At 49.2% G+C, this 13,371-nt stretch overlaps 1 protein-coding gene across 4 annotated transcripts in view; it reads right to left on the minus strand.

Moving 5' to 3' along the window:
* Positions 1-9,179, minus strand: part of CAMKK2 (calcium/calmodulin dependent protein kinase kinase 2) — a 56,061-nt gene extending 46,882 nt beyond the window's left edge. The window contains exon 1 of one of the 4 annotated variants that reach the window (XM_032602423.1): positions 9,025-9,179. The gene's annotated coding sequence lies outside the window, so the exon portion shown is untranslated. Of the gene's footprint in view, positions 1-8,616; positions 8,977-9,024 lie in introns of those variants that run through there. The other 3 variants (XM_032602421.1, XM_032602420.1, XM_032602422.1) reach the window with 3 other exon arrangements.
* Positions 9,180-13,371: the final 4,192 nt, after the last annotated feature.

The following is a 13,371-nucleotide window of genomic DNA, read 5'->3' on the forward strand; positions in this document are numbered from 1 at the left end:
ACACTGTTAGCACTGGACCTGTATTCACTCCTGGTAACAACTCCCTGAAGCTTTGGACAGGAGATATGCTCGCCGGCGTGCCACAGTCCTCACTGCTTCCCCTCATCTCCCCAACGCCAAGGACAGGCTGAGTGTCCTATTACATGTCCTTCCCTTTTCTACCTCTCATGACCTATCTCACCCCTACAGGCCCTACTTTGAGATGCACTGGATATTAGTGCTATAATATCAGTGGTCACCTGTTCCAACAATTTCATTTCACCAATAAGAAAATGAAGGGTCAGAAAGGTTTACTAATTTTTTTTTTTTTTTTTTTTTTTTGCAGTACGTGGGCTTCTCACTGTTGTGGCCTCTCCCATTGCGGAGCACAGGCTCCAGACGCGCAGGCTTAGTGGCCATGGCTCACGGGCTCACGGGCCCATGGGCCCATGGTCCCAGCCGCTCCGCGGCACGTGGGATCCTCCCGGACTGGGGCACGAGCCCGTGTCCCCTGTATCGGCAGGCGGACTCCCAACCACTGCGCCACCAGGGAAGCCCAGGTTTACTAATTTGTCCAAAGTTATGCAGTGGTTCCAAGTAGAGCTAAAACTGGTCTGAGTTTTTCAGAAAGGGGCTAAAAATTACAGGTACAGTCTTGCAATGTCCACATGTTGTATCCGGAATGAAGTCCAGGCTGAGCCAAAATCTCTAACAAAGGGGAATATCTAGCCCATTCCTCTGGCTCCAACCTGTGTGAGAGGGGAGAGTGTGAAGGCTCAGTGTCCTACAGCATTCAGGAAAGACGTGCATGGGCACAGAGACATCGATTGGACTTAACTTGTGAGAGCCGTGCCTTTGCCTTTTTGTTTACTGCTGGACTCCAGGACCTAGAACTTTCTAGAACACTGCCAGCACTCAGTAAATATTGGCTAGAGGTCATTGTTTATTTCATTCATCCCAAGGCCACTCAGAAGGTCAGATGCTTTCTTTAGCTGGACTAGACTCTATGTTCCTTTAGTCTGATAACAGCAGCCTGATTTATGTCTGGAACCCATCCTTCTGTGTGAAAGGTGACTCCATGGAGCTGTCCGTGCCATCAACTTCAGGGGTTCCACTATGACTCAAGTCTGGTTAACTGGGCATTGATTGCCCTGGTCAAGTGATTGTTTCAAGAGTAGATGTGTGGGGCTTCCCTGGTGGCGCAGTGGTTAAGAATCTGCCTGCCAGTGCAGGGGACACGGGTTCGAGCCCTAGCCTGGGAAGATCCTACATGCCGCGGAGCAACTAAGCCTGTGCACCACAACTACTGAGTCTACACTCTAGAGCCTGCGAGCCACAACTACTGAAGCCCACACGCCTAGAGCCAGTGCTCTGCAATAAGAGAAGCCACCGCAATGAGAAGCTTGCGCATGGCAACGAAGAGTAACCCTCCCTCGCCACAACCAGAGAAAAGCCCGCATGCAGCAACAAAGACCCAACGCAGCCAAAAATAAACAAATTTATTAAAAAAAGAGTAGATGTGTGACCCAAGTCAGTCTACTAAGTTTTATTCTAGGATTTTGTGGAAGCATTAAGAATGTCTCTTTCTGTGGCACACAGAGCAATGAAGATGTACTTCTAGAGTTACCAGGAGCTTGGGAGAACCCTGCCTTAGAATGAAGTTGACAGAGAGAGAAGAGAGCCAACAGATAGAAAAGAACTAAAACTGGAGACACTGCATGGGCACCTCGATCCAGCCATGCCTGAAGCCCACCTACCCCAGGAGTTTTTAAACTACATGAGCCAATAATTTCCCATGTTTGCTTAAGTTAGTTTGCAGTTGGTTTTCTGTCATTTACAATCAAAGGTCCTAACGGACAGATGACACAGAGCTGACTGACAGAAAAGCTTTTCCACTAAGCTCCCTGCCAGATGATAAGTTGCCTACACCTTAAGGCTCCCAACCAGGCGAAACTGTCAGGCAGCTGCAACTCCCCTGACAGCCTTCACCTTGATGGTTTGGCAGAAACAAGAACTTCCAAACTCATTTTTAATTTCTTTCTTTTTTTTAATTTTAAAGGAAAAAAATCAAAAACAGGGAAGGAAAGGGCTTAAGAATAGGATGAAATGAAGGGAAGAAACTGACTAGTACTTTTAACACAAGAATCACATCACTACAGTGGCAGCCATAGTAGTTGTAGATAGTAACAGTGGTGACTAGTCTTCTTTATTGCTGGCCAAGTGCCAGGCGCTATTCTAAGCACCTTGCATGTATCACCTCATTTAACCATCACAATAAACTTATGAGTTAGTTACTATTATCATGATCTCACCAATGAGGAAACTGAGGCACAGAGAGTCTGAGGGACTTGCCCCAAATCACACAGCAGTTTGGGAGGGCACAGGTGTGAAATCAAAGGCTCCTAGAAAGGTGGGCACATCGTGATCAGGGGTACAGCCCTTCTCCTTAGCTGGTGACCTTGAGGATAACAATACCTACCTCACCTACCACACAGGCCCCTGCACACAGCAAATGCTCCCTAAACAGAAGCTGTTGCCAAGAAAGCACTTCAACGGCTATCAAATTCAAGCCCCTCAATTGGCTTTAATTTATATTAAAATAAAATTTTTGTTTCTAATCACAACCTGCCAACTTAACTCTTTTCATCTTCCCTTCTAATTCTTATCCATATGCACCACTTTCTACAAAATTAAAAGCAAAGTGTGCATATAATTTCGCATCCTTGCTTATTTGTGTCAGAAGAATTTTGCACACACTCTCACAGCTTTCATAATCAACGCACTAGGGCTCCAGAAGGAGTGGCTGAGACCCAAGGAGGTGAGATGACCTCTCCCGGGCAGCCCAGCAGGTTCTAGGCTAGGCCAGGGCATGACCCCTGACCCCTGCAGTGTCCCCTTCGGCCCTGGATGCTGGCGGAGCAAGAAGCTCCACTGCCTTAAGAGTTCCTAGGCAGCTACTGTTGGGTCAATCATGAAGTATCACGGAGAAGCGGCCCGCATCACACACCCGGTACCTAAAGCCAGGTATGCACAGGAGGCCCCTGCCTTGAAGAGCTAGTAAGTGTGAATGGGTGAGTGTGGGTGTGGGTGTTGGGGGTATTTAGAAAAGGGAGGTGGGGACCATCATACTTCCTTCCTCTTCTCCTACTGAATCCATCCCAGTCTTTCACTGAACCTAAGGAAGAGGCTGGGAAACAACTGAAATTTCAATTTTTAATGAAAAGAAAAAGACTTTGACTCCAACATTCTGTAGCTTGACAAATCAGAGGGAGGGGGCTGGCTGGGAATCCACAGGCATCCGGGCCTCGCCCACTCACAGCCCTTCTCCTTCTTCCCTGCTGTTTGGAGGTGATGCTAAATCTAGCTGTTCCCTCCCCAGCCTCCAGCACAAAGCAACCCCAGGAAGGGCCAAAGAGGGGCTGGGAGCTGGCTCTCGGGGTCCAACCCTGTCCTAGACACCTGTACCCAGAGGGCAGGAGAACTGTCTGGGAAGAATCTAAATAAAATCTCTTTCTGCCAGAGGCCTTAACGGCAAAATTCCAAAGTAGCTTTAGAAACCCATAAGGGAGGTGTCCTTTCCTCCACACCCTGCCCACCACCCAAACCACTGGTTCCCCATTTAAACTTCTCCAGCAGAGGCTTATCTCAGCCACCTCCCACAATGTCCCTTCCCCACCCACTCCCACTCACTTCCTACCTCATGCCCAAGCAGAGGGGCAAGACCTTGGCCTCTCCCCCCATTTCCTTGGGGGGCCATCAGTCGCTCCTCTCCAGGTTGGAATTAGCATTTTTATCTCTGCAACCGCCATCTCTCAACTATTTACAGAAGCCAAAGGGATAAAAAGGGACAATATAAAAATAGTTGCTCAGCAGCTTTCAGGATGGGGTGAGGGTAAGGGCACAACAGACTCTTCCAATGTTCTTTCTCTCCTTTTCAAAAGGGAAAAATGCTAGAATTGTTCATCTTTTCCAAAGCGATCCCCAACAGTTCCAGACCCCTCACCCAGGAGCTCCTAAGGGACAAGGACCAAGTCCCAGTGTTCCTCGGTTCCCAGGGCACGGCTTGTCACCAGCCCCTCCCAAAAGTGTGGGTTCAATGAAAGATCATCAGGGTTCCAGAGCCAGCGGCCTGCTCTGTCCCGTTTCCATCACCTCCTGGTTCTCCTTCCAGCCGGCCAAAACCATGAGCCAGTCAAAAACAAAACAAAACTTTGGGTTTTTTGTCTATCCTTAAAATGGTTCATAATTGAGGGGGGAAATTCAGCAGCAACACTACGCCCATGACTGAAACTGAAAACACTGACAGCTAAAATAGTTCCTTCACCATTTTGGTCACTAGCTGCCCCAGCAGGGAATGCCAGAGCCAGAGGTCTTCCCTATGAAGTCTAACAGCGCTCACCTCCTTTTAAATATGCCCCTCTTTTTGGTTTTATCGGGGAAGGGATCCAATCAGGGAAGAAAGAAAAAATAATCATTCAAAATCTTATTTTCCTGAGAGCACAAGCATTTGGAAATTATTTCCACACCATAACCTCCTGGAGAATGTGGATTCCACTCCATGAGAAAATGGGCATCGTTTGGCATCATAAGGAGGCCGAGGGAGACATGAGAGCTCAGGATTAGAAGGTATGTCAGGAAACTAGACAGATCTCAGGGGACTTGGGCCTTGATTTTCTCAGCTGTAAAATGAAGCTGCAGCAACCTACCTAAAGGGCAGCTGTAGAGTCAATCTTCTATAAAAGTGCCCAGCACGTGGGCTTCCCTGGTGGCACAGTGGATGGGAGTCCGCCTGCCGATGCAGGGGACGCGGGTTCGTGCCCCGGTCCGGGAAGATCCCACATGCCGCGGAGCGGCTGGGCCCGTGAGCCATGGCCGCTGAGCCTGCGCGTCCGGAGCCTGTGCTCCGCAGTGGGAGAGGCCGCAGCAGTGAGAGGCCCGCGTACCGCAAAAAAAAAAAAAAAAAAAAAAATTGCCCAGCACACAACATGGCTCATAGACGATGCTCTCTTTAAAAAGACCACGTTCTCCCTTCCTCTCTGCCCTCCACTTTTCCCAGCCATCACATGGGAGCGGTTGAGGGGCTGGAATTTTCTAGACTTCCTCCTAGTTCAGTTTTCACGCTGCTCCATTTCCACATCCTTGGAGGGCATTCCTGGCAAAGCTATCAGGAGACTGAGTTGACTCCATGCCTGGCCACAGGGTTCAAGCACCAACTGTCTGGTGAGGTCCTCTCCACTTTATGGATTTACTAACCTGGAAAAAGGTCTCACAAAATATATACCAATAAAATCACATGGGACCCACATTTAACAAATCATGACAGAAAAGAATGAAACTGAATGAAATCCAGGCTCTCCCTGAAAATCACACTGGTAATACCTGTGAAGTGATCTGGGAGGCGATGGGCTAAGACGGAAGCTAGGATTCTCGTGGAGGAGCAGGTGGGAGCGGCGTTAAGGGAGTCTCGGAAACCTTGTTCCAGGAAGCTCGTCTCCAATTGATTTTGGAGAACCTTCCTTCCATCACCCTCCCCCTGCAAATTCAGTGACAACACAGTGTTTTGTGCCCAGAGGTTTATTAGTTGGGGGCTGTGGAGACAAAGGAATGGTCAAAGTGGCCTTAAGAAGCTCTTATGGCAGAAACAACCCAAATGTCCATCAAAAGATGAATGGATAAGCAAAATGTGGTATATCCATACATGGGAATATTATCCGGTCATAGAAAGGAAGCACTGATATATTCTACAACATGGGTGAACCTTGAAAATATCATGCTCAATGAAAGCCAGACACAAAAGGTCACATGTTGCTAACAGGTCAGTAAAGTTGTAACAAGCACAGCCTGAAAGAAGAAAAGTCACTTCCAAAAGGGAAATGCAATTTCCTCAGTCTTCCAGGAAAGAAGGCACAGAAGTGAGGCTGAAGGCCACTGCAGCACCATGGAGCCAGTGAACCCCACATCTGGGCTCTCTAACCCAGTCCAAAGAGGAGGAGCTACTGGGAAAGCAAAACATCTGCAAAAAATAGCAAAACAAGGCCCTCTGACCAGAAGGAAAAACTGAAATAGCATTTGCCCGAAATCCCCGGGATCAGGAAAGGAAATGGGAACCATATGCTTCCCACAACCACCAGAAGAAGGCATGTTGCGGAGGTCACAAGTGATCCTGAACGAGCTATTTAGCTTCTCCAAGCCCTTCCATAAAACGGGCTCATGATGAGGTAAGGGTGATTCTGCGGCCTACTTTAAAATCTGAGCCCAAAAGCCTTGAAAACGGGCTTGGCCTGGCCCTCCCGCCCATCCCTTCCTCCTGAGAGAGGTGCTTCCCCACCCACCAGCCCATCTTGGATGCAGTTCTCAAGGAGGGCATTCCGGGTCACTCCAGAAAGTTCCCTCTGCTAGGTCATCCCATCCTAGTCCCTTCCCCTCCTACTCCCATCCAATCTCCACTTTTCAGCCCATCCTTCAAAATTCAGTACAAACGATACCTCCTTCAGGAAGCCTCCTGGATTCACACCTGGCACAAAGGATTTCTCCAGAACCCCCACTGCCCTTTGCTTCCTCACTCCCACAGCGCTTATTCCTCCTGGTATTTCTCAACAGGAGCACTGCTGGCATCCAGGGCAGGGTAATTCTTCACGCCTGCTGTGAATCTGGCCTGCTTGCAGGATATGTGCCATCCCCAGCTCCCGCCTAGCAAAAGTCAGGAGTGCTCAGCATCATTTTGACAATCGAAATTCGCCCCACACTTCTCCAAACGCTCACCAGGAAGGTGGAACCACCACCGATGAGAACTACTGCATAGTTATTAGTGAATATATTTGTCTACCAGCCCACTAACAACCTGGAAACAAACACAAGCCCACGTTGATCAGCCACACCACCATGGCTCCTTAGGTTGTTTTAGCAAACATTTGTGGGCTCCCCAGGAACTGAGGGCAGCCTTGCAAAGGCCTCTGCTCTAAAACAGGTGGTAAACTGCAAAGGCTTTAAGACCTGACATGCCTGGGTTGGCTGTGTGATCCTGGACAAGTAATTTAACCTCTCTGAGTCCTTCTATAAAATGGGCTAACTCCTAGCAATATGGCAGGATTGTTTTTAGCCTCAATTTCCTCATTTCTCCAATGGAGATAAAAATCTCTGCGTCACAGGACTTTGGTAGGCAGTAAATGGGATAATGCCTGCAACACATAGCACAATATCTAACACACAGAACTCAATAAATGTTAGTTATGAACATTATTATTATTATCCAAGTTAGGGGCCCATCAAATGATGGCTATTACTTTTTATTACAAAAACACATTGTGTGCTTTCCCTACAAATGGCTGCTTTCTATACAGGAAGAGTTTCAGACCAGCAATCTGAAAAGAAGTTACAGGACCCACCATGAAGCTGCATTTTGCATAGCATGCACACTGTTTATTCTTAAAGTGTATGCTTTTGTGAGGTGGTTTGTGGGGGGGGAGGGCTATCTCCCCCAAAGGCCTACCCTTGTTGCTGCCCCTGCCTCCCCCTAGGAACAAGGGAGTCTTTCCGGACAGAGCTATCTTACTCTCTCTCCTGGGGGCAGAGCCAGGGGAGGGGGAGTGGTAAATGACAGCAAAGCTCTAAGGCACAAGAAGTTTCTGTCTCCAGGACTGTGGGACTTCCAGACTGAGGAAGGTAAAAGTTGCCTCACCCCAGGCCAGCGTGCCCCTCTTACTGATGGCACTGAGATCCCCGCCCCCCAAGCACCATCCCTCTGCCCCAACCTTCGCGGGGAGATAGGAGGGGCTTCGGTGCAATCTCTTCAGCGCCAAGTGAGAGAAGCAGGGCCGCTGGCAGAGCTGTGAAAACACCCCGCTTCCCAAACTGGTCAGTGCAGGGGGTGGGGAAGCCAGGAAAAGCTCAAGGCTGGAACGTGTGGCACCCCAGGCACCAAGACCCAACGCTGAGCGGGGCCGAGCCCAGCATCCCCACGAGCCCAAGAGTCAGGCGGAGGGTGCCGGTGAAGGCAGCTCTCCGCGTTCACAGTAGGCAGCGGCCCCGAGGTGAATTTAGGTCAAAAGGACCAAGCCAGTGAGGTTCCGGCTGAGAGAAGGGGGCGGGGGCAGAGGGCCGACTGAGGCGAGGCTAAGGGACCCCGGTCCCACAGCTGCTGGTCTAGGGTCCTGCCGCCAGGTGTCCAACCCACCACGGGCCAGGTGTGCCTCCAAGACAAGAGGGGAGCGGGGACGGGGGTGCGCAAAGTCCGTTTGCCCTCTCCTCGCCTGCGCGCCCTAGCTTTCCCCACCTGTCAAACGCGAGGGGGTGGGCCTAGGCCGCCTCCAAGATCCTTGACTGCCCCGGCCCCCGGTAACAATGGTTCCAAACTCCGGGACCGACCCTGCCACCCCGGGCCGGGCGCGGCCCAGTCGAGGGGGCCACCCCCAGGACCCCGGTGCCCCGAGGACGCGGGGGAAGGGGCGCCGGGGGCCGCGTCCCCACGTGGCAGGGCGTGGGGCGGCGCACGTGGGGTCCCCTAGGTGTTGGGAACCTGGAGCCGGCCTCAGGGCTTTGTCTGCAATCCTGGCCGTGGTTCCGCACCCTGAGAGGGCGAGGGCTCCGGGTCTGCAGCGGCTGCGTCCCCTGCCCGCGGCCCAGCTCCCGCCAGCTCACCTGGGCTCCACGCCGCCGCCACCGCCGCCTCCCGCGCTCTGCGCCCCCGGCTCAGCTCTGCTGGGCTCGGCACGGCCGCGCGCTCCTCTCCGCGGCCCCGGCGGGCGCGCGGGGGGCGGGGGCGGGAGGAACCGCGGGGTTCGGGCTCGGGCGCGACGCTGCCGCGGGCTGCGCAAAGATTGGCTGCTGCCGCTGGGAACCTCGGCACGGAGCCGCCCGCGCCCGCCGCGCGCCCCCGAGGGCTCGGCCCCGCGCCGGGGAGGGGAGGGAGGCGGGAGCGGCGGAGACGAAAGTAGCGGCGCGGCAGAGGGAAGGGAGAAGAAAGGGGAGGAGGCTGAGCGGGGGGAAGTGAGGCCGGAACGGGAGCGGGGTCGGAAGAGGTAGCGGACCCGCGAGGAGGACAGAGACCTTGCTGGGGCGCAGAAGCGCGGGAGGCTGCGCTGTAACTTTGCCCCCGCCCGCGGCGTCACCTGCCCCGGTTCTCCCCACAGCGGCCGGGGCACCCTCGGGCAGGCCGGACGCGCCAGCTGCGCTCGCTTTGTTTAGTCAAATGCAGGGACTGCAGGGCGGCGTCTGAGCTGCGGGAAGTTCCCCAAGCCTGCGAGTCACCCGTAGCCCCGCCTCGAGGCCCGGCTCCCGTCTCCCGGCTGCTGCCCCTCCCAAGCCTGCGAGTCACCCGGGGCCCCGCCTCGAGGCTCAGCTCCTTTCTCCTGGCTGCTGCCCCTGCACCAGGCGCCCGGCGGTGGATGCGGCCTGGATTTTGGGTCACCACCCATTCGCGGAAACCCTCTTCCGCACCTGCCTCCCCAGAGACCGCTGTTCGGGGCTCGCCCTAAAGGCTGGGAACTGTGTTCCTTTCCCAGCGCCCCCTCCACCCGGATGTACCAAACTACGGGAAACCCAATGAAGTTCTGGCTTTCCTGAAGACTACTTAGATGCTTTTTGTGACATACATCCTATTCTTCCCAAACGTTCTACCCCTTTGCCGCCCTACTTTGCTGGAGCCCTTAGAGTGTGTTTAGTGTCCCAGCTGGGTAACAGCACTCGGAGGAGGGGCGAAAGAAGACCTCACAAGGGCTGCCTGACGCCGCAGTCCTTGGGTGGTTGCAAAGCTCAGTCCTGAGTCAAGGGCCAAATTAATTAAAGGTTCAAAGTCCCTTTCATGCTGCAGGGGCGCTCACAAGCAATTCAGAGTGTTCCGCTAAGATGACCGCCCCTTCCGATGTTTTTCAACATGGAAGCATGTGTTGGTAATAGTAAAAACCTGGGAACAACTGTCTTAAATGTTCATCAGGGGAATGGATCAATGAAACGTGTTATAGCCATTTGATGGGATATGACGCAATAGTTTAAGTGAATGCATCATATCTGTTTGTACAGACATGGGGAGAGCCCAAAACAAGGTGCTGAGTAAAAGAGTAGGTTGCAGAATACAGTCTATACTGTTCACAGACCAAAGCTTCCATACAACGGCTTTAAAAGTCAGAGGGGATGAGTGCAAATGACAGTCTGCCACAGAGACAAGGAAGAATAGAGATGGGGAGCATAAGGAATGTTGTAAAGTTTTATGCCTTTTACTGGTAAATGGATTTGAAGCAAATGGCACAAGGTTAATTAACAACAGTCAATTCTGACTAGCAGATGCAGAGTTCTGTATTTTTCTATATTTTTCTATTTTCTCCAAAAAATATATTTATTGTGGCTGATGGGGAGCATTTTGAACAGGTCTGACTCTGTGACAGGGGTCGGCTAACTTTTTCTGTAAAGGGCCAGATAGTAACAATTTTAGGCTTTGCAAGCCATACTGTCTCTGTTGCAACTACTCAACTCTGCCATTCTAGCAGCCACAGACAAAAATAAGTGAATGGGCACGGCTGTGTTCCAGTAAATATTTACAGACACTGAAAGTTGAACTTCATGTATTTCTCACATGTCACAAAATATTATTTTGATTTTTCTTCAACCATTTAAAAATGTATAAACCATTGTTAGCTAGTGGGCCACATAAAAATAGGTGGCATGCCAGACTCAGCCCCTGGGCAAAAGTCTGGCAACCCCTGCTTTAAAGAAACCAAAATAGATCCTGATCATTTCCTGTTGCTTATTAAAATGTGCAATTCTATATGTTTACATTGTTACTAAATTGCCTGTTTTATTAGAACACTGTAGCTAACACAGGCAGACACTTAGATATGTTGATACATACAGCTATGTAAAGAAGCCAGTTATGTGAGAAAGGTTAAGAAAGTGTCCATTCAAATCCAAACTCAAGCCCCAGACCCACTTCTGTCTGGAAGAATTTCCTGAAATGCTGTGACTAGGCCCTCCTTGACCTCTCCCCTCTCTGAGCTCCTACAGCAAGGACTCTTCCACTTATTTGATGCTCAGCCACCGTGTCTTCTTTAGTCTTTACTTTTCACTCCTGCATTGACTTGCCAATAGAGTTATTCATTCCCGGAATACAGATAGATACCACACTGAAACATTTGTTTACCTTCAACACTGCGGTAGAAAGCAGTGACTTTGGAGTCAGACCTAACTGAAATCCCAGCTTCGCTAGTTACCAGGTCTGTAAGCCTTGGATGAGTGTCTTTGGGTTCATCAGCTGTCAAATGAGGATAAAAACCTAGCTCACAGGCTCGGCTTGAGGTTAAATACAATACTGTGTGTAGGGTCCATTGATGGATAAATGGATAAAGAAGATATATTTATACACAATGGAATACTAGTTGGCCATAAAAAGAATGAAATCTTGCATTTGCAACAATGTGGTTGGAAGGTATTATGAAGGTATTATGTTAAGTGAAATAAATCAGAGGGTGAAAGACAGAAACAATATGATTTCACTCATATATATCTAAAAAACAGAAAAACAAAACAAAACTCTTAGACACAGAGAACACACTGGTGGTTACCAGAGGGGAAGGGGACTGGCGGTGAAGGAAATGAGTAAAGGGGACCAAGTGTATGGTGATGAACGGTGACTAGACTTTTGGTGATGATTACCGTGGGATGCACACAGACGTCAAATCATAATGCTGTACACCCGAAACATATAATGTTACATAACAATTTTACCTCAAAAAAAAGATAATACTTCAGTGCTGGCACTTAAGCACTCAAAGGTGCTAACTATTAATATACTTTGCACAGAGCTAAAAACCCCATCAATTATGTGCCTTTCTTATTAAAGTGAATTGGAACAAAGCAGAGAAACCACAATTGCCTTTCACTGACATTCAGCCCCTCTTAAGATAGAAGTCGTCCCATTCAAGGGAACCGTTTTCTTCTTAGAGATATGAAAATAAAAATTGGCTTTGCTTTTTGAGTTTTTCTCCTCCAAGAACACCAGAAAAACCTATTCTAGGCAAACAGCTCTTGTTCTCTTGACAACACAAATTGCCAAGAAAATAAGTAAACAAAGCATCTGAATCTTATTTTCAAGAAAATTTGGATAGCACGGGGGGGGGGTGGGGGAGGATGAAAAGCAAGACTTTCAAATTATCTCGCCCACTAGCACAGCATCATAAACTCCTGCCAAGACTTTGTCTTTTCCTTTCTGAACTGTTCCGTGTTCTACTCACGTTGTCCACTGGAATGTTCCACCTCCCAAATCTTGAACACCCGGATAGAGACAGCAGGATTAATCACACCAATGTGACTTATTTGTTGAATTCTTTCCCACTCAACAGGACAGTAGAAAATTGCTGGGATAAAAAAAGAGAAAGAGAGAAAGAAAGAAAGAAAAAGAAAGAAAGAAAAGGAACAAAGAAAGAAAGAAAGGAAGGAAGGAAGGAAGGAAGAAAGAAAGAAAGGAAGAAAGAAAGAAAGAAAGAAAGAAAGAAAGAAAGAAAGAAAGAAAGAAAGAAAGAAAGAAAGAAGGAAGGAAGGAAGGAAAGAAGGAAAGAAAGAAAGAAAGGAGGAAAGAAATAAAGGAAGAAAGAAGGGAGGGAGGGAGGAAGGAAGGAAGGAAGGAAGGGAGAAAGAAAGAAGACCCTGAGAAGTTTCTTGTTTCTCCTCAACAGGCAGTGAGATTAATATGTTTGTTAGTCCCAAACATAAACAGCAGCATAAAAGACGTCAGCAGGAGCACAGATGAAGTTCTTCATTTGCCTTCGCTGTATTATGAGGAAGAAAAAAATCAGTGTGACCACCCCAAAACGACAAAGTTTAAAACACTCTAAACAAGTAGAAGTGTTCAAGATACATAGGTGAACACAAAGGCAGCCTGGTGATGAGAGAAAGAATGTAGGTTGAGGAAGCTGTCACACCTGCACTGAATCCTGACTGGTCCTCCCTGCTGAGGGGGCTGGGTCAGGCCACGTCTCTGGGCCTGTTTCCTCAACTGTAAAATGGTATTTGGCTTACAAGCATTAGAAATGGTATTGATATGTGTGAAAGTACCTGGCACAGTGTCTGGCCTATCCTGGGCACTAGATAAATGACAACTGATTTTATCAATTATATTTTCAACAAATGAAAAGAATGTTCCCCCAAACAGTAAAGTACTTTTGAAAACTCTGGGAGCAGACAGCTCTAGGGTAATACACCAGCAAGGTTGGATTCCCAGCCCTGCAACCTACTAACAGTGTGAGCTTGGGTTGTGAGTGACTTAACCTCCTTATGCCTCAGTTTCTGTCTGTTAAATGGGATTATTACTATTGCCTACCTCTTAGGACTGTTATGAAGATTAAATGTGTTAATATTTAATGAAAATAATTTAACACTCTGTAAGTGTTAAGCTGTTTGTTCCCA

The sequence above is a fragment of the Phocoena sinus genome, chromosome 14 (genome assembly GCF_008692025.1).
Source record: "Phocoena sinus isolate mPhoSin1 chromosome 14, mPhoSin1.pri, whole genome shotgun sequence".
In the NCBI taxonomy this organism is placed as follows: domain Eukaryota; kingdom Metazoa; phylum Chordata; class Mammalia; order Artiodactyla; family Phocoenidae; genus Phocoena; species Phocoena sinus.